Source organism: Pseudopipra pipra, chromosome 2 (assembly GCF_036250125.1).
Source record: "Pseudopipra pipra isolate bDixPip1 chromosome 2, bDixPip1.hap1, whole genome shotgun sequence".
Classification (NCBI taxonomy): Eukaryota; Metazoa; Chordata; class Aves; order Passeriformes; family Pipridae; genus Pseudopipra; species Pseudopipra pipra.
In genome coordinates, this window is record NC_087550.1 from 57629799 (window position 1) to 57654286 (window position 24488).

Below are 24488 nucleotides of genomic sequence, written 5' to 3' on the forward strand. Positions count from 1 at the left end.
GAAATCTCCAATGAAAACTTAGCTTTTCCTGAGAAGGAACAAAGTTCCTCACCACCCAAAACCACAAAGATGCGTATTGAAAATCTTTGACCCCTAAGGACAAAAAGGTTCTCATCTTCTTTTTTTTTCTTTTTTAATTGCAATCTCTTATGCTATCCTACCTTATTTCATGATTTTCTGCCGTGAGCATTGAGCAGCAGTGCTGGATAACTCTCCTTCTTGATACTGTCAGGAAGGTAAGCTGACTATTTGTTACAACCTGCCCCTGAAGGCCAGGGTAACTCAGGTTCTTGTTAATAGATCCCTTGGGGTGTGTTCGAGGGACAAACCACTGAATGATTTGTGTTTATAAATATGTAGGGTTTATTTTAGAACAATTTGGTTGCAATGGAAAGGAGAAGTTGATTTGTCGTGGTCATCCTCTGGTGCTCATGCCCTCTGCACCTCTGCAACTGGGCTGTTACCTTGCACATTCTCTGCAAAGCATCCGCTGCTTTTGCAAATGGCTGATTGTTTGAGCCATCAACCATTAAAATTTCAGTCCCTCACACTATCTGATTCACCTTCTACTTTTCTAAGAGTGTGTACAGACAAGCAAATATAAATACAGATTCTGCATCTTATTGTGTTTCTTAGCGCACAGTAGCAGACTTGGACTGCCATGTCTCCCTCTCTGAAATCCTGATATATGAATGGGAATACTTTTCTCATAAAAAGAAAAGGTCGTCCTGCCCAGGAAAATGTTAACTCATGGGAGAAAATCCATCTCTCCTTTGTGGTAAAACCAGGCTTAGAATTTTTTTAATCACCTGGACAAGTGACATAATCCTCGATCTTTTCAGACAGAACGCAAACAGTAATTAAATATCATTATTATTATCGAACTACGATTATTGCTCCCTTGAGTGAGTGTGATTAATGTCAAGGTTTCTTTGTGGCTATTTGAATACAACCGTCGTTGGTATATTTTTATTATATTAGGAATTTTAGATCACAGAATCATGGAATTGTAGAATCAACCAGATTGGAAAAGACCTTCGAGATCATCAAGGCCAACTCTTGATCCAATACCACCATGGTTACTAGACCATGGCACTAAGTGCCACATCCAGTCTCATCTCAAAAACCTCCAGGGATAGTGAATCCACCACTTCCCTGGGCAGCCCACTCCAATGTCTGATTACTGTCTCTGCAAAAAATTTCTTCCTAATATCCAACCTATATACATAATTTATGGTAGATTTATAAATTTTAAAATATCTTATTACATTTAAGAGATGGATGAAATGTTTAACATTAACATGAAAATATTTTCCCAATCTTTTATTTTGTTTTTTTACTTTGTTTCAAATCAGTGTAATTCTGGAGTGTTATATTAGGTTGATAATACATATCTGATCTATTCTGACATTCAAAAGCATTTAAATAACATCACCAAAATTTTCTGACTGTTATTAAAAGCAGATTTCCAGATAGCCATTGATCCACTAGTTCAAAGCTATTGATACCTTTCCCAAAGAAAGATTTGTAAACTGGTCTTCCAGTTTACTATAGAAAAACCTCAAATTAATTCAAAATACAGACTCTTAAATGGATTAATTAACCTCTCCACCCCATACTTTACAGGCACTACTGTGAATAGCAGCAAAGCATCCTATTGATTTTAAGATTTTTGCTTTGCATTATAAATCCCTTCACTGGCTTTTTCCTCAACATCTGGGAGAATTACGAACACTGGATTTCCCTTCCTGCTGTTTGAATGCTGGCCCAGTAATGGCTCCTTTGATCTTTTTAAACCTTCTTTGAGCTCCATATTATTCCCTCTCACTGAAGACTTATTTTTGCTCTATACATCAATGTCTTTTGCTAGCCTTAGAATGAAGTCTAAAATCCGATATGTTACATGTAGACTGCTGGAATTATTCAGCTCAGCTAGCCAATGATGGCATAGTACAGTAATAACAGAAGTGTCTTCTTTTCTCTGGTAGCAAGAGGCTTGAGATATTTATTATTTCTTTTGTATGACTTTTTGTCTGTCTTTATTTATGTATGTATTTGTTTTGCAGGATTTTAAGGCACTAGGCGAGGGTATTTTACAAAAGGTTTACCAATTCTTGAAAACAAACATATGACAGACAGGAGAAGAAAGTATTTGTGAAAGCAAGACTGATATTTGAGACATTTTGTTGACAACTATGCCCTTAAACAAGGATATGTAATTAAAGAGGACATGTGTTGCAAAAAATTAGGAAGGGGAAGGAGTCACAAAGTTTAAATTTTGGGGGGTTTGGTTAGATTTTTTTGTTTCTTTGGGGTTTTTTTTGTTGTTTTAGTTTTTTTTTTGTGGGGAAAGAACTGGAGAAAACAAACAACCCTAAAAATAACTGTTCATGTTATTCAATCAGTCATTACATAAAAATTAACTCAAGAGAGACTACTGTTTCCTTTAAAATCTAAATTAAAGTATTCTACAATCACCCTTGTACAAGAGAAAATGTCACAATTTGTATCAGCAGATCAAAAGGACTGTTCCAGGCAGCCTCAGAGAAATACCTTTCTTTATATTCAAACAATAAATTCTCCAACTTTCAATTACACAAAAGCAAGCAGATGGAACTTAACTTTAGTCATTATAAAGGACATAATTTTCACCTTGCTTTCCTCTTTTCCAAAGATTTGGAATTTCTTTCCAAATTCTGGTTTTTTCCTTGAACTAATTTATATTTTGGTACAGACAAAGCAAGGGCAAAGAAGACTGGGGAAGAAGATTATTAGTTTTCCAAATCAACATTTCCTGATCCACTATTATGAAATTATCAAATTCATTTTCCTAGAAAAGAACAGTGTTTTGTGGTTTGGTTGGTTTTAGTTGGTTGGTTGGTTGATTGTCTTTTTTTTGGCTTGGGTCTGTGTTGGTTTTGTTTAACTTGGGTTTTTCTTGGCTTTTTTGTTTGGTTTGTTTTGTTTTTAATTAATTTTCAAATCTGAATTTCAAATTAAGGATTTGAAGAAGTTTTATCAATACTTTGTGGCTGGACGATGAATGCTTTTTCCAATTAAAGTTCAAAGTCTTTTCATATAATACAGGTTGCAGGTACACTCCTTTCATAGGACTACACATGGAAATGGAATACTCCTACATGTGATTGCAGATACATAATGTCTTTCTGCCATTCTTATTTATCTGCTTTAGTTATGATTATAATAAAATCAGTTTTGATAAAATATAGATAGAAAAACAATTAAATGAAAATTAAAGCAGGATATTTCCAGTTTAAATTGTATTCTAATAAATATTATTAGAATACAATAATAATGATTATCTGGAGATATAGAAGTTGATGTACTGCAAATAAAATAATGCTTTCTTTTATTAATTAAAATGACACCTTTATTAATTGAAAATATAGAGCAGTCACAGAAGCAATTTTCAAATTACAACAGTATAGCCATATTATGTGAGTTCTACATCTTACCCTCAAGCAAAATTAAAAAAATGAAACTTTCCAAATAATCAAAATTGATCAGTTCTAGGAAAACATGACAATTTAATAGTGGTAATTTTTTTCCACACTGTGTCACAAAAATGAAGTAAAAAGGGCTAATATATATATACATAAAAAAGGACTTATATAAAAATTAAATCTCAGCAGTATACATCCAGATAATGTCCTTAGTCATGCTAATGTACAATCAAAAGTGGCAAAATAATTTTCAGAGCAACATTAAAAGAATAATTCTAAGAAAATCATGCCACTATTTTATTATATAGAAAAAATAAAAGATTGATAAAACTTGACACACACATGCAAAATACAATTAAGAATTTTAGTGTCCATTTAGATGCAACGCATCTGCGGATTTAAGTAGTAGAATTAAAATTTAAAACCAGCAGAACAGAGTACATGACTTTTTTCCCCAAATTGTAATTAATCAAGAACAAATGTATTTGTACAAAGAACCAGAAAATTGTCATGAGAACTTCACAGGCAAAATGATCTCAATAAATTAAAGAAACTCACTTTTCTCTAAGAGACAGAACAGTAGACAGCAATATGTTTCATTGCTTTTTGGGAGATCCTTTCAAAGAGGATGAAGAATCTAAAGGTTGTGTCATTGAAATAATGCAATTTAGGGTAACCAGTCTCATCTGTAAAATGCAGTAATCTATCTGTTAAATAGGGTAAGGAGGGGTTTTTTTCAGTTTTTAAAACTGAATTGCACATTTGAAAGAACCAACTATCCACCTGTCATTTTTTTCAATGACAGTTGTAGCTGATGAAATGTAAAAGAACTTGTATGGGACTTACCATGCCAGCTTTAAAAGAATACACATATACACCTGTATGTATTATCTAACAATAGAGAAATGATACCTGTTCTAAGGGGGTACAAGCTCTTACATTTGCAATAAAGAAAATGGAAAGAAGTACTTCTATGGGCAGAAAACCACCCTTAGTAATATTCTTCTCTTCTCACTGTCCATGGAGAGAAATGCTTCCACTCAAAATGAGTTTTTTCCGTATTTTTTTAGGACTGCAACATATTGAAACAGAGGAGAGCAGAAGCAGCATCCTGTACAGTGTTGTGCACTACAGACTACTTTGAACATTTCTCGAGTTGGTATGCGAGTTCCAGGTCTCCCATTCTAAGGTGGCCTGAACCTGTGTGCTTTAGGGTATCTTCAAAGCTGGACACTACTGTAAAAACAGGAGTGCTAGAGTAGGTGGAAAAGGGAAGAAGAAAGAAAATTAAACTCCATGTAAGAGGAGTGCTTTGTAGAAGACAAGTGCCTGTACATGTATAGATTACTGAAGTTACACACCCAGGAGTCTTTGTCAGACTGTCAAAGAAAACTTTCAGGACTTCATCTAAGTTCCTATACTGTGACAAATCATGTCCTTTGAAGCAACCAGGCTTGGCTCTCAAATCATCTGCATAGGGTAGGAGGACATGACAGGAGTCTCATGAGGATCTCATAACATCCTGGAACACCTGCTCTTGAAGCTCTAAGTTTACAGTGACTTTAACAAATTTTTAGACATCTCTTTTACATGAAAACACTGACATGAAGTAAATACACATAGCAGACCTCTATGTCTAGGCACTCAATGCACTCATGTCTGTTGGCATTTGAGATATCTAAAATGTCCAAGAAGACCCTAAAGAGTATTCTTGAAAGACACAGCTGTCCTATACATATTTTGTCATATCTGTCAGACCAACTAGAATATTTAGGATACTCCTGAGTTTCTCAAAAGGCGCAGTGGCCAGCTGACTGTAATTTCTTAGTGTCAAGCTGAATACAACACTCAACAAGTTTAATTACTTTGAGGATGAAACACTGCTAGAGAGTAAGCAGCTTGAGTTGCTCTTGGAAACACAGGAGGAGGTTTAGGCTCCTAAAGCACTAACCCCTGGTATTCTGCTGAGATGGAACAGGAGGATCAATACTGATAGCCTCTGTCTTGTTGGTGTCCCATCTCATTCTGGATTTCAACAAGCTATCTGGGTCGGTCTTCTGCAGCAGTGAATTTCACAAGTTAGCTGTATTTTGCTGAAAATAATGTTTTCTTTCCTGCACAGGTAAAATAATTTTGTAGGCTGGAACAAAAGACTTGAAGTAGAAAGAAGATGGTATTTCAGGAACCTCCTCAGACAGGTCATTTATTCAAATTCTGTATGAGTCTCTCTAGCAATAATACAGGCATAGGAATGCTTAGTTACTTCACAGTAACATAATGTTCTTTCTGTTCAAAGATTTAGGCATGGGCTTATCTTAAATCCCAACTTAGAAATTCATATGCTTAAAGTTTCAAAAGTCATCATAAAAAAACCTCCAGTTTACCTTTTTTATTTTATTTTATTTTGCATACTCTAAAGGATATAAGGAGCAGATTTCATGTTGCATCTCATTACTGTATTATAAATTCAAAATAGTATTGTATAGTTTCTCACTTTATTTTGAAAACTCTTTTTTGCGGTACCCTCCTTAAATAGAAACACTACTATCTTCCTTCTGTACAGTGCTTTCTAATGTAGACTATTATCCCCTACTTTGAAGTCCATGGAGGTTTGGAAATTCTCTAGCAAATATTAAGTTAGCCTGAGAAACTGTGGGTTAAAAACAAACAAACAAACAAAAAAAAACAAAACCCAAACCAAAATAAAACAAAACAAAGATAAGTAAATGAAAAAACGGAAGAAATAAAATACCTAACTCACTGTTCATGACCTCATAAAGTGGCATGAAAAGAGATTAAAAAAAGGGGGGGACAGACATTTTAAAAATGTTTAGAAAGTATTTCTTAGTTTTTTCTAGAGGAGAAAAGCCTATTGAAATACTAGACCATAAATCCTCAAAAAAGTTCTGTTTACATTTACATTTTCCTTTGGCTTGATGTGTTCAAGTCACTTGGAAATCTCTCCAGTGCTGAAAAACACTGTATGTATGTATTAGTTTCTGATTAACAATGCAACTTCTATTTATGGAACAGCAAATTTATACTTTCAGTCAAATAGAAAAGCAGTAGTGAAGTACAGAAATTTGTGCAGAAGCAGTGAGAAAAGCACAGCCACAAAAATACAGAACTAAACTAAAAAAACTTACTAAAAATGCGAATATACTTCTGAAGTAGCTTAAATAATGAAACCCAGATACTAGTTATAATAGTTTAAAGAATTTCAGAACTATCATTTTATAAATTTAAGCTATATTTTGGATATAATTCACAGAGCTTTCAGACTATATTAGTAAGAATATTAAATAGTCAAATACCGTGCAACAAATTTATGAAGGCTGGGATTATTTTCTGGTTGTTTGCCATGCATCTATACAGTTCTGAAAAGCTTTGACAAAGTTACAAGGCAGGTTTGTCTTTTAATGTGCTGGATGGAATTATCAAACACAGAGAAGTTACATGCCATTCATATAAGATAAAGAACAAACATGAATGTAATTTTTCTATGCTACTACATATTTTGGTATTCTAATCTCTATCAGTAAAATAGAGGAATATCTTAGAAATTAGAAAATGACAAGTTGTAAAAAAGATGAGAAATTATGCAGATGCTGAAATTACTGTAAGTAACTATTACATAAAACTATTAGTGGCCTTTCCACCCCCACTGTTAAGATATAGTAGAGATATTGGGTACTTTTTAGTGCTCTCAAAGAATGTGAAATACACTGAGTAAAAATAGAGGATATTAGATAATAAATGTCATCAAAATAAAATGCATTCTCCCTCTAACCAGATTTCCGTGGGAAGATGTGCAGGATCTTGTCTAATGATTTGGAAAAAAAAAATTTAGAAAAACTGGCTGTTACTCCTAAGTGAATTATTTGTAATGTTAAAGAGATTAATGTGCTTAGAATTCCATGAGTGTCAAAGAAATGGCAAAAAATATAAATGGCTGAATAATACAGAGATTTTACATAAGCAAAGAACAGAAAGAGGAACAAAACAGAATCACAGATCTGTTAGGTTCAGCATCAATAATTTCCAAACCTTATCCATAACAAATATTCTCCTCAATAGTGTTTTGGAAAAGGATTAAAAATTTTGCCAAAACATGCCTGTGCTGCTGTAAGAAAGGATTGATAAAGAACAAAATTATTACTTAATTGCACTGATTTGTAGAATAGGTTAAAGTTATCATTCTATTTCCAAAAGCTGTACAAAAAGCAAGGAAAAAAAAAAAGAAAGAGAGAAAGAAAAAGTGATTTTCCAACCACCTCTTTACATATTGTTGTTTTGTGAGGAAAAAGTTGTTTGTGTTATTTAGCCAACTGTCAGTGCTATATTGCTATAATTTAAAAGGAACAAATGCTCTATAATGTAAACTGGGCACAACATTCTCTTTAGCCCACAAGCCAGCTGCATTTTCTATCCTTAGGTTTTTAGTATCTGTGGAACATTGAAAAACTGCAACAATATTTATTCTCCTTGCTGTTAACCATATCTATGAGCTTCCAGTGGGATCAAACCTTTTTCACAATATTTTGTTTTCAATATCGAAAGATACAAATATATATTTGTATACACATTTTAAGTATTGTAAATGCTGGTCAAGGTAAGAAGCCATTGCAATCATGTTGAAAGTTCAAACCATGACACCATAGCAGCAGAATTGACCCAAAATTCCAGCCAAAGGTCAAATTAGTGTTTTGTCCGTCACCTTGGTATGAATAATTGGACAGCATAAAAGTAAGTGTAAGAAGAACACAAGGACTACTTGTGTTTTGCTTACCCACAAATGGGAACAACCTTGATGATTTACAACTGAAAAAATATCAGCTTGTCTTGCAGTCCTTGGCTTATTTGGTAAGGATCATGTTTTATGTTTATAATACATGTTTATTATAATATAATCATGTTTATAATATATGAAGTTATTTCATTACTTACTATGTAAAATAAAATTACAAAAAAGAATACATTATTCTATCTTTTTTTTCTTTACTTGGGATATAGAAAGAACAGTATTTGTGAGGTTTATCTTGACAGACTTAAGAACCCAATGTAACAAATGGGACACTTTGAAGTATGAGTTAGTACATGTAGATGTGTACTCGGTGGTAACTTTCTCCTATAAATTATACAAAAAATTGTGGGGAATTAAATATTAATTTATGATAATGATGATGAAATACATTACTATAGCCAAAATGAGTGCCCCTCAAGAGATAAATTATGAACTTCTATGGAACCCTGATGCTGCTATGTTAAAGTACTGACACTTGCCAGAATTTTAATATAATACATTTAACAAATAAACTTCCAGAACCCTAAGGCTGTATATGAGCATCTTCATTTAACCACCCTGAACCCTGATGATTTCTTTGCATCTCTGCTTAGGCAGTACACATTGTAGTACCAAAGTGTATTGCTTTTTCCTCTAAATAAAATTATCAGTGTTATATTGCTAATACATATTGGGTTATAAACAATATAGATAATTTCTTAAAGATTAAATAATAGATGATGAGAAGTTAAGACCTCATGAGAGGGACTTGGTTTATGTCTACTTGGGATCTACTTAAAATCATTATAGGAATTTGGCAGTAATGCATTTGAATGACATTAAGACATAAATAAAAATAATAATTATATAATCTTTATGCATTTTTAGATGCGCTTTAATTTTGGCTAAATATTTTGCAAAAACTGTGCTGAATTTTTCTAACTTTGTTAAAATATGAAATTATGAAAAGAAAGGAACACATAGGAAATATATATTAACAAATTAGACTAAACCTGACTAACATTTGGAATTGGGAAGGGGGAAGCAAACAATCGAAAAAACAATCAATTCGCCTTACTTCTTCCTATCTAAACAGAAAAATTACTATTGTTGCTGTACCCATATTCAACAACTAGTATCAAGACCAAGTTAGCATAACAATTTCATAATATTGGTTAAAACGGATATGGGTTAGTAGAAAAATCCTTGTATTTTCATATTCTAGAGAATAAATGCTACTTCTATATATAAAAATTAGGAAGGAGATAAATAAATGTTTCAGGCTTATAATAAATTCTTTTATTAATAGAAAGTAATTAAGAAATATCTGTATTTAGAAACTAGAACCTTAAAAATATTGAATTAAGATTTTATACACATAGGTTCTAGTTTTCTATGAATATGAGTCATTAGTAGTGTAATGCCACATACAAGGTCCATAAGGTACATTATTTGCTACAACCTGTTAAATAAAGTGTTGCAAAACTTATTTAAACACACATTCACATGATGGACTGCTGTAATGATCCATGACAACATATATACACCCCACATGGTGATCTTTTGAACAACTTTAATTCATCATGGGAAACAGAATGCTCAACTTTCTGCTTCAGAAAATATAGACCATTAATATTTGAGTTAAAAGAGAACATCCTCAATTTCCAGTATTTGCCGTCTTGGAAGACTATATTCCAACACTTCATCACGGAAAACTCTTTAAATTTTTTTGTTGTTGAAAACATGTTAAAACCTCCGAAATAAAGCCTTTTGAACTGTTATTATTTATTGACTATGAAAACTCTGTACTAGCCAATGTGTAAATCTATGTGATGGATATGAAAGATGAAAGCTGAACTATTAAAATATGTTTGGATGTACATTCTAACATCCTCTATTTACCTTGATCTTGATAAGACCTGAGATGTCCATTAAGACATGAAGCTATTCTAGGAGATCTATATTATTATTGACAGTGTAAGACCCCAGCCCAAGAGATACCAGCTCAACCAGGAGTTTTACTTTGAAAATATACAAGGCTGCAAAAATTCATGCACTAAATCTTTAGAAGAGCCCTAGATTCTTTATTACCTTGAGGTAGCTAAAGAGAAGGCACTTTACACGTTTTCTCAGGAGGTACTTTTAATGATAAACTTTAGGAAATAAGAGATCTTGGCAAAAGTTTAAAGGATAACTTTTAGGATAAAGGATAAATTGCCTTTAAAAATTTGGAAGAACCCTTTTTTCTTACCTTTTTTTTTTTCTTTCTCTTCTGCCACTTGTTTTGGGCAACTCCATCCTAAACAGTGGTATTTCTGTGTGGTAGTAGAACTAGAAATAGTTTTAGTAAGTGAAAAACATTAATCCCCATCATCACTCTTATTTCCATGTTCATGGTTTCTCTCTCCTTACATGATTTCCCTATTTTCTTATAAAGGACTCAATAGTTCCATGGCACCATTATTATTCATGTTCCAGACTGTCAGCATCAGAAGTGTGTATGTGTATGTCCATGCATTTTTTCCCCACCTTGATGAATACATTTGTGAAGGGACATATTCAGCTGAGATTGAATTGGAAGACTCTTGATCAATACCCATCTGTCCAGTCTGTTTTAATCTCAAATAAGAGAACACAAGGAAATAAATCAAGTTTATCTATAGTGTATTTCTTTCAAGTGATGCTAGTGAAATAAAACATTAAAGATGTTGAAGTAACACCTGTCTTCTTGGGAGGTAGAAGGCATATCTGTATACAAGACTACTGCTTAGTGTGACGTCTGGTACACCAAGAGAATTTTACTGCTTCTTTATCAAGTTCTGCTTCCCCATCTTGCCTCCTAGCACCCAGTCACTTCTTTCTGATGTAACTTCAGTTGACAGCATTTTTTTCTACAGAACAGTGTAAAAGGAATGGGAAGTGGAATTCAGTCAGATTATGAGCAGTGGGAATACACAGGAAATGTTCCTTTAGTTTTTTTTTTTTTTTTTTAATTTTTAAATCCTTCATTAGACTAAAGGAACTATTTGCAAAATTCATTTATTCTCCTATTTGTCTATCCTTTGCTCAACAGTTTACTGTACATTCTTCAGTACCCTGCTATTTCTATTTCTACTGTTCATTAAAATGTTAAACAGAGAGATTCATTTCAACTGCAGAAGCTGTTCAAATATCATAAATTACCTGGCTTAATGCAAAGAAATTCAGAGCTTAGAATGAAGCTCATCATGCTATGCATGCATGACCCCACTTCAAATATTAAACTGTTCTCAAAACAATGACCATTCTTTGTTGCAATATTGAGGTTTGACTAGATGAGATGTGGGGTCCAATTCTGATCCTATTAAAATCAGTGGGATTTCATTCTTAGCAGGATTTGAATATAATTATAAATGCTTTCATTTTTCATAAAACTTACCTATTTTTTATTCACACAGCTATATCTGTTTCAAAGGTTATGTCAGAGCAAGGAATTTAAAAGAATCAAAGATAAAATAGAGAAAGGCCCTGTTCTTGCTCATTTCAGTATTCTTCAAAGTGTCGTGGCTAAATATCTCAGGAGGGATTTCTGGGATATGCTTGGACATGAGTTAGAATTGTACACTGCTAATAGAACCTGAAATAAAGAAGACTCTTGAGAACTAGGGGACTTAGACCTAGACCTGCCAAAATCAGGTCTCTCATTTAAAAATTCTGCTTGTGTGTGCTGCAGTCACAGAAAAGACTTTGTTATGTAGTAGAAACAGAGACAAGTACCAAGTTTGACAAGTTTATTAAAACTTTTTTTTTTAACTAATCATTCATTAGAGAAAACCGTCAACTTATAAAATCATTATTTTTCTTGAAAGTCAGAATATAAATATTGTGAGATGACTACAACTGAAGGTTGAGCCTATGGAATAATTAGTGAGTTTTGTCTGTAGTCAAGACGAAATGTCCAGCCCACAGCTAGATAAACACATGATGTGGTGGGTGAGCAACTGGCTCATGGGTCGAGCACAGAGGGTAATAGTGAATGGGGGAACATCGAACTGGTGACCTGATGAAACAAACATAGGGTTCCGCAGGGCTCCATCTTGGGCCCTGTGCTCTCAACATCTTCATAAATGACTTGGACAAAGGACTGGAGGGAATACTAAGCAAGTCTGCAGATGATACAAAAATGGGAGGAGCTGTTGACTCCCTCAAAGACAGGGAGGTCCTGCAGAGAGACCTTGACAAATTAAAGTTCTGGGCAACCAGCAACCATATGTAGTTCAACAAGGGAAAGTGTTGGATTATGAACCTGGGATGGGGCAACTGTAGATGTACGTACAGACTGGGGAATGAGATGCTGGAAAGCAGTGCCAAGGAAAGGGACCTGGGGGTCCTGCTCGATGACAAGTTGAATATGGGTCTGCAGTGCCCTGGCAACCAGGAGGGCCAACCGTGTCCTGGGGGGCATCAGGCAAAGCAGCACCAGCCAGTCAAGAGAGGAGATTGTCTCTCTCTGCTCTGCACTGGGGTGACCTCACCTTGGATATCATGTGCAGTTTTGGACACCACAATATAAGAAAGATATTAAGCTCTTAGAGACCGTCAAAAGGAGGGCAATAGAGATGGTGAAGGGCCTTGAGGGGAAGGTCTATGAAGTCGCTTGGTCTGTTCAGCCTGGAGAAGGGGATACTGAGGGGAGACCTCATAGCAGTCTACAACTTCCTCGTGAGGAGGAGGGACAGGCACTGATCTCTTCTCTGTGGTGACCAGTGACAGGACACAAGGGAATAACCTGAAGTTGTGTCAGAGAAGTTTAGGTTGGATACTAGAAAATAGTTCTTCACGTAGAGGGTAGTTGGGCACTGGAACAGGCTCCCCAAGGAAGTGGTCACAGCATCAAACCTGACAGAGTTCAAGAAGTGTTTAGACGATACTCTCAGGCACGTGGTGGGACTCTTGGGGATGGTTCTGTGCAGGACAAGGAGCTGGATTCAATGATCCTTATGGGTCCCTTCCAACTCGGCATATACTGTGATTCTGTGATTTGTATCTTTTTGTCTAATTCCTTTCCTATTTAATTTCAATTGTACATGCATATCTTTTAAAAATTACAACTATCAGTGACTTTGATGAGGTCCTGATCTTGTAAACAATTACTATAATCAGGATGCTGAATGTACTGACAGTCGCAGTGAAATCATTCTTCTTCTTCATGAATACAGGTTGGGGTCAGTTGAAAGACTGGGACAAAATAAAATGGCATCTTGGTAAATGTCGTGGTGCCAGTACTTGCAAAGCTTTTGTGCAGAGACAAAAGGTCAAGCTGCTTCTGGTGTGCATGTGATACTGCATGTGATATCTGTTAAAAACTGAGATATTAATATTATAATGTAATAATATATAATAACGTAAACATAATAATATTTTAATTAATTTAATTATTTAGTCACATAATTAGTTTTCCATTCTTCATGCTTGATGTTGAACTTTAACCTTAAAGAAGTCTGTATCCTTTACATTATTGAATATTCTTTACATAATTGAACATTTTTATAGGAATACTAACTTCTACCTTTTAATTTAAAACGAGAATTAAGTCTCATGAATTTCCTTTCCCAAAAAAACTAAAGAGAGTATATTGGGAGCAAACTTTTATTCACAGTACTGTGAATAAAAAGCTGTTTTGGGTATATGGAAACAACAAACCAACCATAAACCCTTGAAATTTCATAATTTTAAACTGAGAGGAAGACCACCTCTTGTGAACTTTTAACAAGTGATAATCTGCTCCTTAGGCAGTCTTATATAAATGTACCTATTTGTGATTCAGAGGTTTTAAGGCATACAAAATTTATCACATCCTCTCGAAAGATGAGTTTATGGATAACAACATTTAAAATTAAAAATATTTTATTGTGCTGATGAATTGACTTTTACTATGGCAGGTCAGGACATGGGAAAGATTTTGCTTATGCACTAATTCTTTACCTTTTCATCTTGAAGTGGTTACAAAAAATTAGCCTTTGGCTTTATTACTCATGCTTTAGAAGACACTAGTTTGTGCATCACATTTCTTAGCATATCAAAATGAATGTCAAATATTTCAGGCAATTTATATTATTCATTAATTGTAATAAATAGTGTTCATCATATTGTACTTATTAATTTAACCTTCTTTTAAAAATTAGAGGAACACGAAGGAAAGCTGAACATAAGAGGCTGTCAAAGATTTCTCTTTTTAATTTGGTCATTCCCATAGCTCTGATCTATTTTCAGTAGAACCAAAAACTGAATAGAAAACATTTAGCCGACTGAGGTTGTATGCTGCAACAATATTTTATGTATATATATATATATATATATCTCAATATATAAATATTTTTTCACATAACATCAATCTAGTGGTTTGAAGAAAAAAGTTGTGAAAAGGTGAAAAATAACTTAAAGAATAATGAAATAAATAATTCTGAGCAGTTGTAATATATTCTTAAAGAACTCTGTCATTACTCTAACTCCTTCAGAATGAGGCATGGCTGGAGAAAGTCCCTTCCACTAGTCAGGGTGTATTGGCAGAAGGCTGTTAATTATCTTTCTGTACTCCATTGAGTATTTTAGTATTTTAAATTTAAAAGATTTAGTGCAAGAGATGTAGCAACATCCTTCAAAAATCCTAGTATCTAGGTTCAGATTAGGTTCTCGAAACAAGCAGTATATAAAACAAAAAGGTGAGGATCTGCAGAGCAAGTATTTTGGTGTAAATGATCTAAAATACAAATGTTTCAGTTTAATTTTTCTAGTGAATGCAAGGAAAAGCTGAGAGAACTGAATTTGTTCATTCTTAAGAAAAGAAGACCAAAAGAAATCACATTGTTATTTTCAACAATATAACAAGACAGTATAGAAAAGCAGAGACAAATTCTTCTCAGAGATCAAAAGTGGTAGGCCAGGAGGCAGCAGCCACAAGATGCAACAAGGGCAATTCTGATTAGTTGTTAAAGATTTTTTTTTTTGCCCTGAGAACAAGTCCTACAGTGAATCAGATTGGAATCTCCATCCTTGGAGATATTCATTACAAGGCACTGAGCAACCTGATCTAAGTTGTTCCTGCTATAAGCAGGTTTATGGACCAGATGACATCCAGAGGTCCTCTCCAATCTCTATTATACTATGATGCTAACCAGGTCTGAGAGACTGAATGACCATTTCTAACCACAGTGCATTAGGTGTGCTTCCAGAATGTACTTTCATGTTCAGTTTTGTCTGAAAGCAATCCTGTTCATGCCTATTAGATTGCTTCATTGTACAAACCAAAGCAGAAGAAAACCTAGAAATAATTAAAATAATCATTTAAGTGGCATACACCTGATGTGGATTAAAACATTTTTATTGCTACATCCTTGATGAAACTTGATAAGTTGGATAGATCAAAACATATCATATAACCAGATCAGAGACTGTAGCACTTATACATTTGATATGTGTTAACTTGGGTGTAATTAGTTTATCCTGGACCTACATATGTGTACTAGATAAGTGTAACTAGCAATAGGGAATACATATTTCATAATACCTGTGATGGCAGAATCAGGCATAGCACAAGCATTCTGCAGAAACTTGAGAGCAAAATGCTCCTTGACTGCTAAAGGAGCAAAGAAAGATGTGTGTGGACAAATTAAAGAGACTAACAAGTGTTAAAAAATTGCCAAAGGACAAGAGGAATACAAGCAACTGAGAATTGTCAGAACATCCTTCCAAATACATTAGCATATTGACTGACAAAACCACAGAGTAAGCAGCATCAGAGGGAGATAAGCCCTCCCTTTATTTATTTTTTGAGGGGGTAGGATTGGGAGTGGGAATAGCATAAAAACAACGGACACGAGGAAGGAAAAGCACGGAAGAAAAAAGACAAGACTACTTCAGTTCTGAATTCTCTTCCCAATGAGTTTTCAAATCTGATCACTCTGATCTTGATCACCAAGGACCACCAAGGACCACAGACATCTGCACCAGCTATGCAGCATCACGTCTGTGGCATTTTGTACTCAAGGTAATTTGAGATATTAAAGACTAAAAATTTTGTCTTCATATTAATAATTATTAATGACAGATAGGAATTAATTACTGGCATGAAGGGTGCTGTGAATATATGAATTTAGTAAAGTCCTACTTGAAAGTTTAAAATCAGCCTGACCTGTCAGTCTTCTGAAGAGTTTTGTCACAATGATCCCTAGTTCCTACATGATCCCACATGGTCACATATTCTGTTATGACAATCAGCATAATAGAATGGTAACTTGTAATTAGTTTTCCTAGAGTTTTGCATTTTTCAGTAAAGAAACAGTTCTGTTGAGCTACACCAGCAATCTCTACTACCTGTTTTTTGAAATAAGAAGTCAGGAAAAAAATGTATGATCTTCAGCCTTCCTACCTAATTAATATCACTTGTGACCAAGCCTGTAACATGTCCCTACCTTGTATAGGTGTGCCTTAGAACACTTGAATAACACTGCATTTAATAAAAAAATATTTCCTGCTGAAATTTTATCCCAGTGTGAACTTTTGGTAGGGCTCAGAAATTCCTAACTTTTCATAAAAAGCTATTAGATTCTCATGAAATACCACTGATTTTATCCTAATAAACTGTATAGTTTGGACCCTACTAAGGTTTTATTCCCATTAAGAAGGATTTAATACATTTTTGTTCTAGTCCACAGATCAGAAGTCTTTCAGAAGCTGCATATAAAACTTGGGCATAAATGGGCAATACTTTGCAACCTTTACACGACTGTACAGTTCAGTTCAGACAAAAGGAAAAAAAGAAAACCACATCACTTGCAGATAGCTAAATAATCTAAACATTCATCTAATTGATTCAGATTTTCAGATGTGAAATTAGGTATTCCCTTCAGTGAAATTAGGGAACCTTGATCTTTAAACCAGTGTTAGCAGTGTATACACTGACTTAATCATTAACTGGTGTTCCATGAAGACAACCATGTGTAAGAAAGAAAAAAAAAAAAAGAAGAAGAGAAAAAAGTACCAGAGAAAAAGAACAGAACTAAACAGTAAAAATTACCTAAGAATAAATATCTTCAGGGATCATAGATCATATAAGGTGACCTTCAAAACCTGCAAGATGATTTATGCCTTTAGATATTTTCAGTAATGCTTTGGGCGTGATTTGTACCTTTAGATAAAATCACAGTAAGTCACTGAACATGCTCTAATAAACTTCTGCAACTAAACATGTTTTGTTGTGCCTCAGCATCATATGTAATCAGAGGGCAGTCAACACTTAGAGAAAGAAAGCAAGATGACAGTAGAGGACAAATAGTACCTTTTATTTCGCACTTTACTGTTAACATCATATGTGAATTTTGTTCTAGCTCTTCTATTTTTTTTTTCCTAGAACTTCTGTTCTAGAGTTGGGGGGCTTATATCTTATGGGCTTTATGCAAAAACTGAATAAACTTATTTATATACTTACATATGTGAGACAAAGGGAAAGATAGGAAAAACAACTGTAATGGGAACATTCACCTTCATCTCATCCTTTAACTTGTTGAACATATTATAGAAACTGATTTGAGTCTTGGAGTTATGTTGGAACAGTAATCCTTAATTTGATTATTAAGAAGGGTCTAGTGGATTTATTTATATGAAATAATGCTAAATATAAAATAATTTAACAAATGTATTGTAATATGTCTTGATAAGTTATTATAGAAGTCTTGTTCCTGGTAATCTTACTGTACCACCTAAGGTGGGTTAAGACAAAAAGAATAAAATACAAATATTTGATTATGTATTTTTTTCTTCTGCAGATAATTATTGTTTACCCCTTTATACGTCTGACGAATCCTTTCTCAGGTGAAAAATCAGACTTGAACACGTCATCCAAGACATTACGGAGAGATTTTGAGGGGTTGTGTCTATGTGTATGCTTATATCATGTACATATATATGTTTGTGTGTGTGTGTGTACAGGCTATCTGACTAAAAGGTAGTCAAATCAACTAGAAAGACCTTGTGATGATCAATGCTTGCCAGAGGAATCAAGTAACCTAATCTGTGAAGGACAGAGTACTCTGAGTCTTTAGTCCTAAGAAAATAATCAAGAATGATCAGGCCATTGTCTCAGAGTTAAAGTTACCAAAAAGAGTCGTAGAAATATGTGCTTAGCATCACTGCTTACTGTGTCTGGTCACATGGAGCCAAAGCAACCTCGTATCTACAGGGCTGTGACAGAGGGACTCCCCACTGTGGGACTGGATGCTGGTCAAATGTAGTTACCCCAGCATTGTATGTATGTTCATAAGTAGGTTTATATACACATACACTCTCTACTTCTTAATATATGTGGTTTGTATGAGTAAGAATTTGTGTGTGTTCATGCATGTGATACTGTGCCATAGAATAAGAATAATATTCAAAAATTTTTAAAGGATTTAGAGCACAGAAATTTTGCAAACAAATAAATGAGAAAGAAATAATATTAAATATTTCTAAAATATGTGTCATGAAAGCACCTGAAAAACATAAAAAAAGGGCAATTTAATTTCTGACCCATAAAACAAACATTTATCCAGGTAGTTTCTACTGCTCTTCAAATCTGCAAGATATTCTTTCTACCAAACAACATTCCATACACCCCACAATGGACCAGAACTGTCTAGGAATTTGTATAATTCTAGAAAAGGAATCTGAACAGGAGAACTTTACTGTCTTATTTGTTTCATGGCCCTAACCTTTTCACTTCTGGTTTTGTTGATAGTGGATTCCTGTTTGAAAAGAGACACAATTTCAGCAGGAAAATATTTATTTCTGCTATGTCCTGAGACATGGTGGATATTGTGTTCTTTTTAGATAGAGGGACCAATGTTTTAATCATGACCTTATTATGAAAAAAAAAAGTTGGTGAGCTCTACTTTTAATGAGTTTCAGTGCAATCATATTTTCATATTTGCATTTATCATGCTTATAGTAAGAATAGTGATTCAGACTATACTGGAGATGCAATCAATGTCTAAGAAAGTCTCTGACTAAATATAGATTGTAATCGAGTGTGAAAGTGAGATAGGCTCCTCAGGAGGAGGAAAAAAATAAATGTAATAATACTCATCTGTAGAGGTCTTGAAGAATCTTTACACTTACCAAAGGAAGAGCCTCTGGATTTTTGAATGCCCTCATTGTCTGGAAGGAAGACTGAATTTCTGCTGAGGTCCTGGAATCTCAGCTCTGCCTATACTCCAGCCTGAGGGAAATATAGGATTTTTCTCCCATTATTTGAAAGTAAATGCTCAGACTAAAATGTGATATTTTTAATATCCCTTTGATACACAAACTTTAAGACTTTATGATAATTAAATTAACCTTGGTCATTTTAATTAAATGTTATTAGAGATTTTTAAAATCACTGTAAACCTCAATAAAAAGGAGTAAAATTACAATATACAATCTAAGGTCATCATGGCTAGGCTTCGCGAACGAAGATTTAGGAAGGCTCTATCCACGTTTGTTACAAGCACGCTGGTGGCTTATGAGGCCAATACGAGATAATGCAATCTAAAATAATCAGTGGATTATTTGAATGTCACAAAAAATAAGAAAGGAGTTCACACAGTTTTTCAAAGCAGAAAGACCTGCTGATAATATGGTAAAATTTTCAGTACTTTAAAAATTTCTTTATGATTATCTAAGAGCTGATGCTTTCTTCACATCTGTGAAGTACTCATACTGAAAGTAATGTCAGGAAATAGTTTGTAGGAATACTTAAAGAAAGAATAAAATAAATCATACACAAAATGCCTTACTTTTAAGCTGTGTTGTTTGGGGGTTTTTTTGTGTGCAGGTCTATTGTGACTGCAGACTTTCTAGAGGAGTGGTTATTCCTATACATTCCTGCAATACCTAGAAAGAAAAACAAAGAGATTCTCTCCTTCGTGTGAGATTCTAAGGGTTCCTTTAATAAAACAGGGCACATACAGCAAAAATACTTAAGTATAATAATTGAACTCTTACAGATCATAAAGCTTGCAGTCCTCATTTCTTTCTTGCTATAAAGAGTTAATGCAGCTGCAGCTTGCAAAGAGCATGAAGGATTGGAATTAGTTCTGAAGAATTATAGGACTCTCCATTAAGCCAAAATCATATCTGATTTGCATTCTGCATATCCCATTGAAGACGGCAAGATTAATAGAGCTATATATGAAGAGTAGATGAGTGTTGAACTTGTCCTATTGTTTAATATTCAGCTTGAAAAAGGTAAGAAGGTTGAATATTTAAATAAATTGCTTTCAGTTCACCTTTGCACAAAATGAATGACCATAATGAAACCACCAATGGCATTTTTTGACTAGCCTGACTTACAAAGGTAATGAAAAGTATTCATATATTCAGTTTTACTCACTGGATAAAGAAACTTATATGTCCAGCTTTACTCACTGGAAGAAGCAAATCTAGAATGTTACAGTGTTTTTGGCCTCTAAGGAAAGACACGCCAAATCAAATCAAATTAATATCTAGTTTTGATCTTGGAGAACAACTTTCCAGAATTCTATTAGTTGCCCTTACAGGAAGCAAAGGTCTTTAGGGTTCCCTTTTCCATCTTCTCTTGGGATCAGAAACTAACCATCACATACCTCTTTACCTTTCTTGCTGATAATATGTCATGTAGGGGGTTGACCCTGGCTGGATGCCGGGTACCCACCAAAGCCATACTTTCTCACTCTCCCTCTGCAACTGGACAGAGGAGAAAAGAAAAAAAAACAGCTAATGGTTCATGAGTTAAGAGCTGGGAGACGTCAGTTACTGATTACCTTCACGGGCAAAACAGTCTCAAAGTGGGGATATTAGTTGAATTAGTTATTAACAGGATAAGAGCAAAAGAGTGAGAAGTAAAATAATCTTAAAAACACCTTTCCACTTACCCCTCCTTTCTTCCGTGTTTTCCCTCCTCCCTCTCAGTGGTCTAGAGGGACAGGGAATGGGGTTTAGGGCCAGTCATTTTTTGCGCCACTGCTCAGAGAGAGGAGTCCTTCCCCTGCTCCTGTGGGGTCTCTCCCACAGGAGACAGTCCTTGATGCACCTCTCCAGTGTGAGTCCCTCCCACAGGCAACAGTTCTTCATGAAACTGCTGTCTGCTGGGTCACTTGTCTGTGGGATGCAGTCCTTCAAGAATGAGCTGTACCAGCATGAGTCCCCAGGGGCTACAAGTCTCACCCGGGAAAAACCTGCTCCAGTGTGGACTTCCCTCTCCACAGGCTGCAGGTCTCTGGCAGGACCCTGCTCCATCTTGGGCCTCCCACAGGGTCACAGCCTCCTTCAAATATCCACCTGCTGCAGCATGGGCTCCTCCATGGGGTGCAGGTTGGTCTCTGCACCCCGATGGTCCTCCATGGGCTGCAGAGGCACAGCTCCTCTACTACAGTCTTCACCACGGGCTGCAGAGGCCGCAGCTCCGGCACCTGGAGCACCTCCTGCCCCTCCTTCTGCGCTGACCTGGGTGTCAACATTGTTGTTCCCATGTTCTCACTCTGCTCTTCCCTGGTTGGAATTGTTTCCATGCAATACCTGTTTGTTCTTCAATATGTTATCACAGAGGCATTACTATTGCTCCTGATTAGCTTGGCCTTGGCCAGTGGCAGGAAGTCCATCCTGGAGCCGGCTGGCATTGGCTCCATAAAACAGGGGAAGTTCTTGGCAGCTTCTAACAGAAGGCACCTTCGTAGCCCCCCACCCCGCTATCATCTTTTTATAATACTTTCTATTTCTGCTCACCTATTTCATCCCCTTTTCCAAACCTGTTTTTCTCTAAATGCAATGGACATTTTCTTCCCCCTTTAAATTCCTTTTAGATAGATCTCACTTTCCATTATTTCTTTCCTTCTAACTCTCATCTGTGCTTTCCAGCTTTTCATTTCCTATACTAATGATGAACACCTTAAAATACAGCAAAGAGGCATGTTAAATCATCAGATTCTATTTCCTTTTTTGGTTTTGTTTTTTTTTTTTTTAATGGATGTTTTCAAGAATGTGATCTCAAGGCATATGTAGAGAAAGGTTGAGTGGTTGAGTCATGAAGAAAATTACTCTTGCACCTTGGTTTGAGGAGGTGGGTTATCCACCATCCTGAAGCTGAAAAATGAATACATCATGTCATCGTGGAACCCCATGACTTACTGCACACTGATTTCTACATGGCAAGGAGAATAGTGTCTATTTCTTTTGGCATAAGAGTGAGTGTGTAAAACTCTGAAATAAAAAAATAAAACTCTCCCTGACTTCAATTTCTTCTTTTTTTAGTATTATTTTTTGGCATCTGTTTTATATCTTAAAGCAAATATCTAAAAAAATATATATTTTTCAGGAAATCTAAAGAATAAACATTGTTCAAACGGTTAAAAATTTTATCAAACACATTGTCCCACAATCTGAATAATGGTGCAGGTTGTACCCTCCAGCAAATTTGTAATGACACAAAACTGGGAGGGAGGAGTGGCTGATACACCATAGAGTCATGCTGCCATCCAGAGGGACATCAACAGTGGGAGAAATGGACCGGCAGGAATGAGGAGAAGTACTAAGTCCTGTACATTTATTTTCTAACTCCTGTCTCAGAGTTAGGGGATAGAAGAAGGAAGGAAAAAAAAGGAGAATGAAACATTAGACTGTACTTTGTGTCAAAGGACCTGACATGAGTCAATACTAATCTAATAGCAATGTGCATTGAAACATCCTTAGCAGTTACTGAAAAACCTGCCTGTTCCTCCCTATAGGAAGGTATTGAGAAATCTATAAATACATGCCTATCTCTACAATAATGGTCATATTTAAATTCATCACAGAGACCAAGTTTTGGTTTCATACCCTCATCTCTGAGGATTGAGTTCCCATCCCCACCAAACATCTGGGCTGCAAATTTAGTCAGACTACTAATCTTACAAATTAATGAGTCTAGGCCTTCATTTCAAGCAAGAAAAACTCATGACCTTGACCCTAATGGTGAAATGACTTTTGTGATGTTTAGATGTAGTAATTATTACCATAATTCTGGAGGACACACAGTAATGTCAATTATTTATCCCAAGCAAGCTACACAATTTGGCTGCCTTTGTTCATGAAAGGTTTCTAAATAGGAAGAAAAGTTTTTCAAAAGCCACTAGTTTTGTGGGTCTTTTAAAATAATTTTAGTTATTAAAATAGCAAAATGCATTTCTTGATGGAATGTTTTGGTAATTATATAGTTTTTATGTGCATAGTTTATATGCACACATATTCATATAATGACTCATACAATCTTTTTATGAAGACCAAAAAGCATTTTTATTAAACACTCACTGAACTTTTCATTAAACAGTGGTTTTTTTCTTTGATTTAAAAATAAAATACTAATATAAATCCTTAAATTAATAAATTATCATAAAACAGGTTATCTGTGGTATTAGGAAAACAGTCTTTTTTTACAACTTTCAATCATAATGAGATTTAATACTGGCTTTCTAAAATATGATAACAGATGCATATTCATCAAAGACATACAAAGTAGAATTCTTAACACACAGTAAAATCTAAAGCACATCTTAGGAAACTTAAAATCATATTTATAATGAAACTTACAATGTACTCTTTGCACATTGAAATTTGAAATTTACTTTGTACAATCTCTCTTTGCAACTAGTCTCTTTGAAGATGGTGAATTAGGCTATTTTAATGTACATACTTAGCTGTTACTTTCCAGTTGCAGACCTATGAAGTCAAAGTAACTTGCATTATTTTCAGTCTTTTTGTCATACTATCACCAAATCCAATTTAGGCTACGTCAGTTGAAAGTGGACAAATAATGAAAAAAAATCAGATATTTTTTATTATAGGAGGTGGCACAGATAATTTCTTTCTCCAGTTTTGGGAACTACAAATACATTTCAGAGAAGTACATGAAAACCTCTAAGCAAAACTCTTTTCTCCTGAAAAATGTAGTTTTTACAAAATGAAACCTGTCTTTCTAAATGCATATAGATTTATTTATATCAGGAAAAAAATAATGCTTCCCCCAAAACAAAACAAAATAACCCAAAACCCCACTCAACACTTAGAACTATTGTGCATGTGCGTTATTTTCTTTTATTTTCAAGAATATTCAAATAGTCAGAACTAAGCAAACAGGTTTTCTTAGATGTAAGGAAAACAAAAAAAATATTTTCTCAGATGTAAGGAAAATGAAACAAACAAACAAACAAACAAACAAAAAAACCCAACAAAAA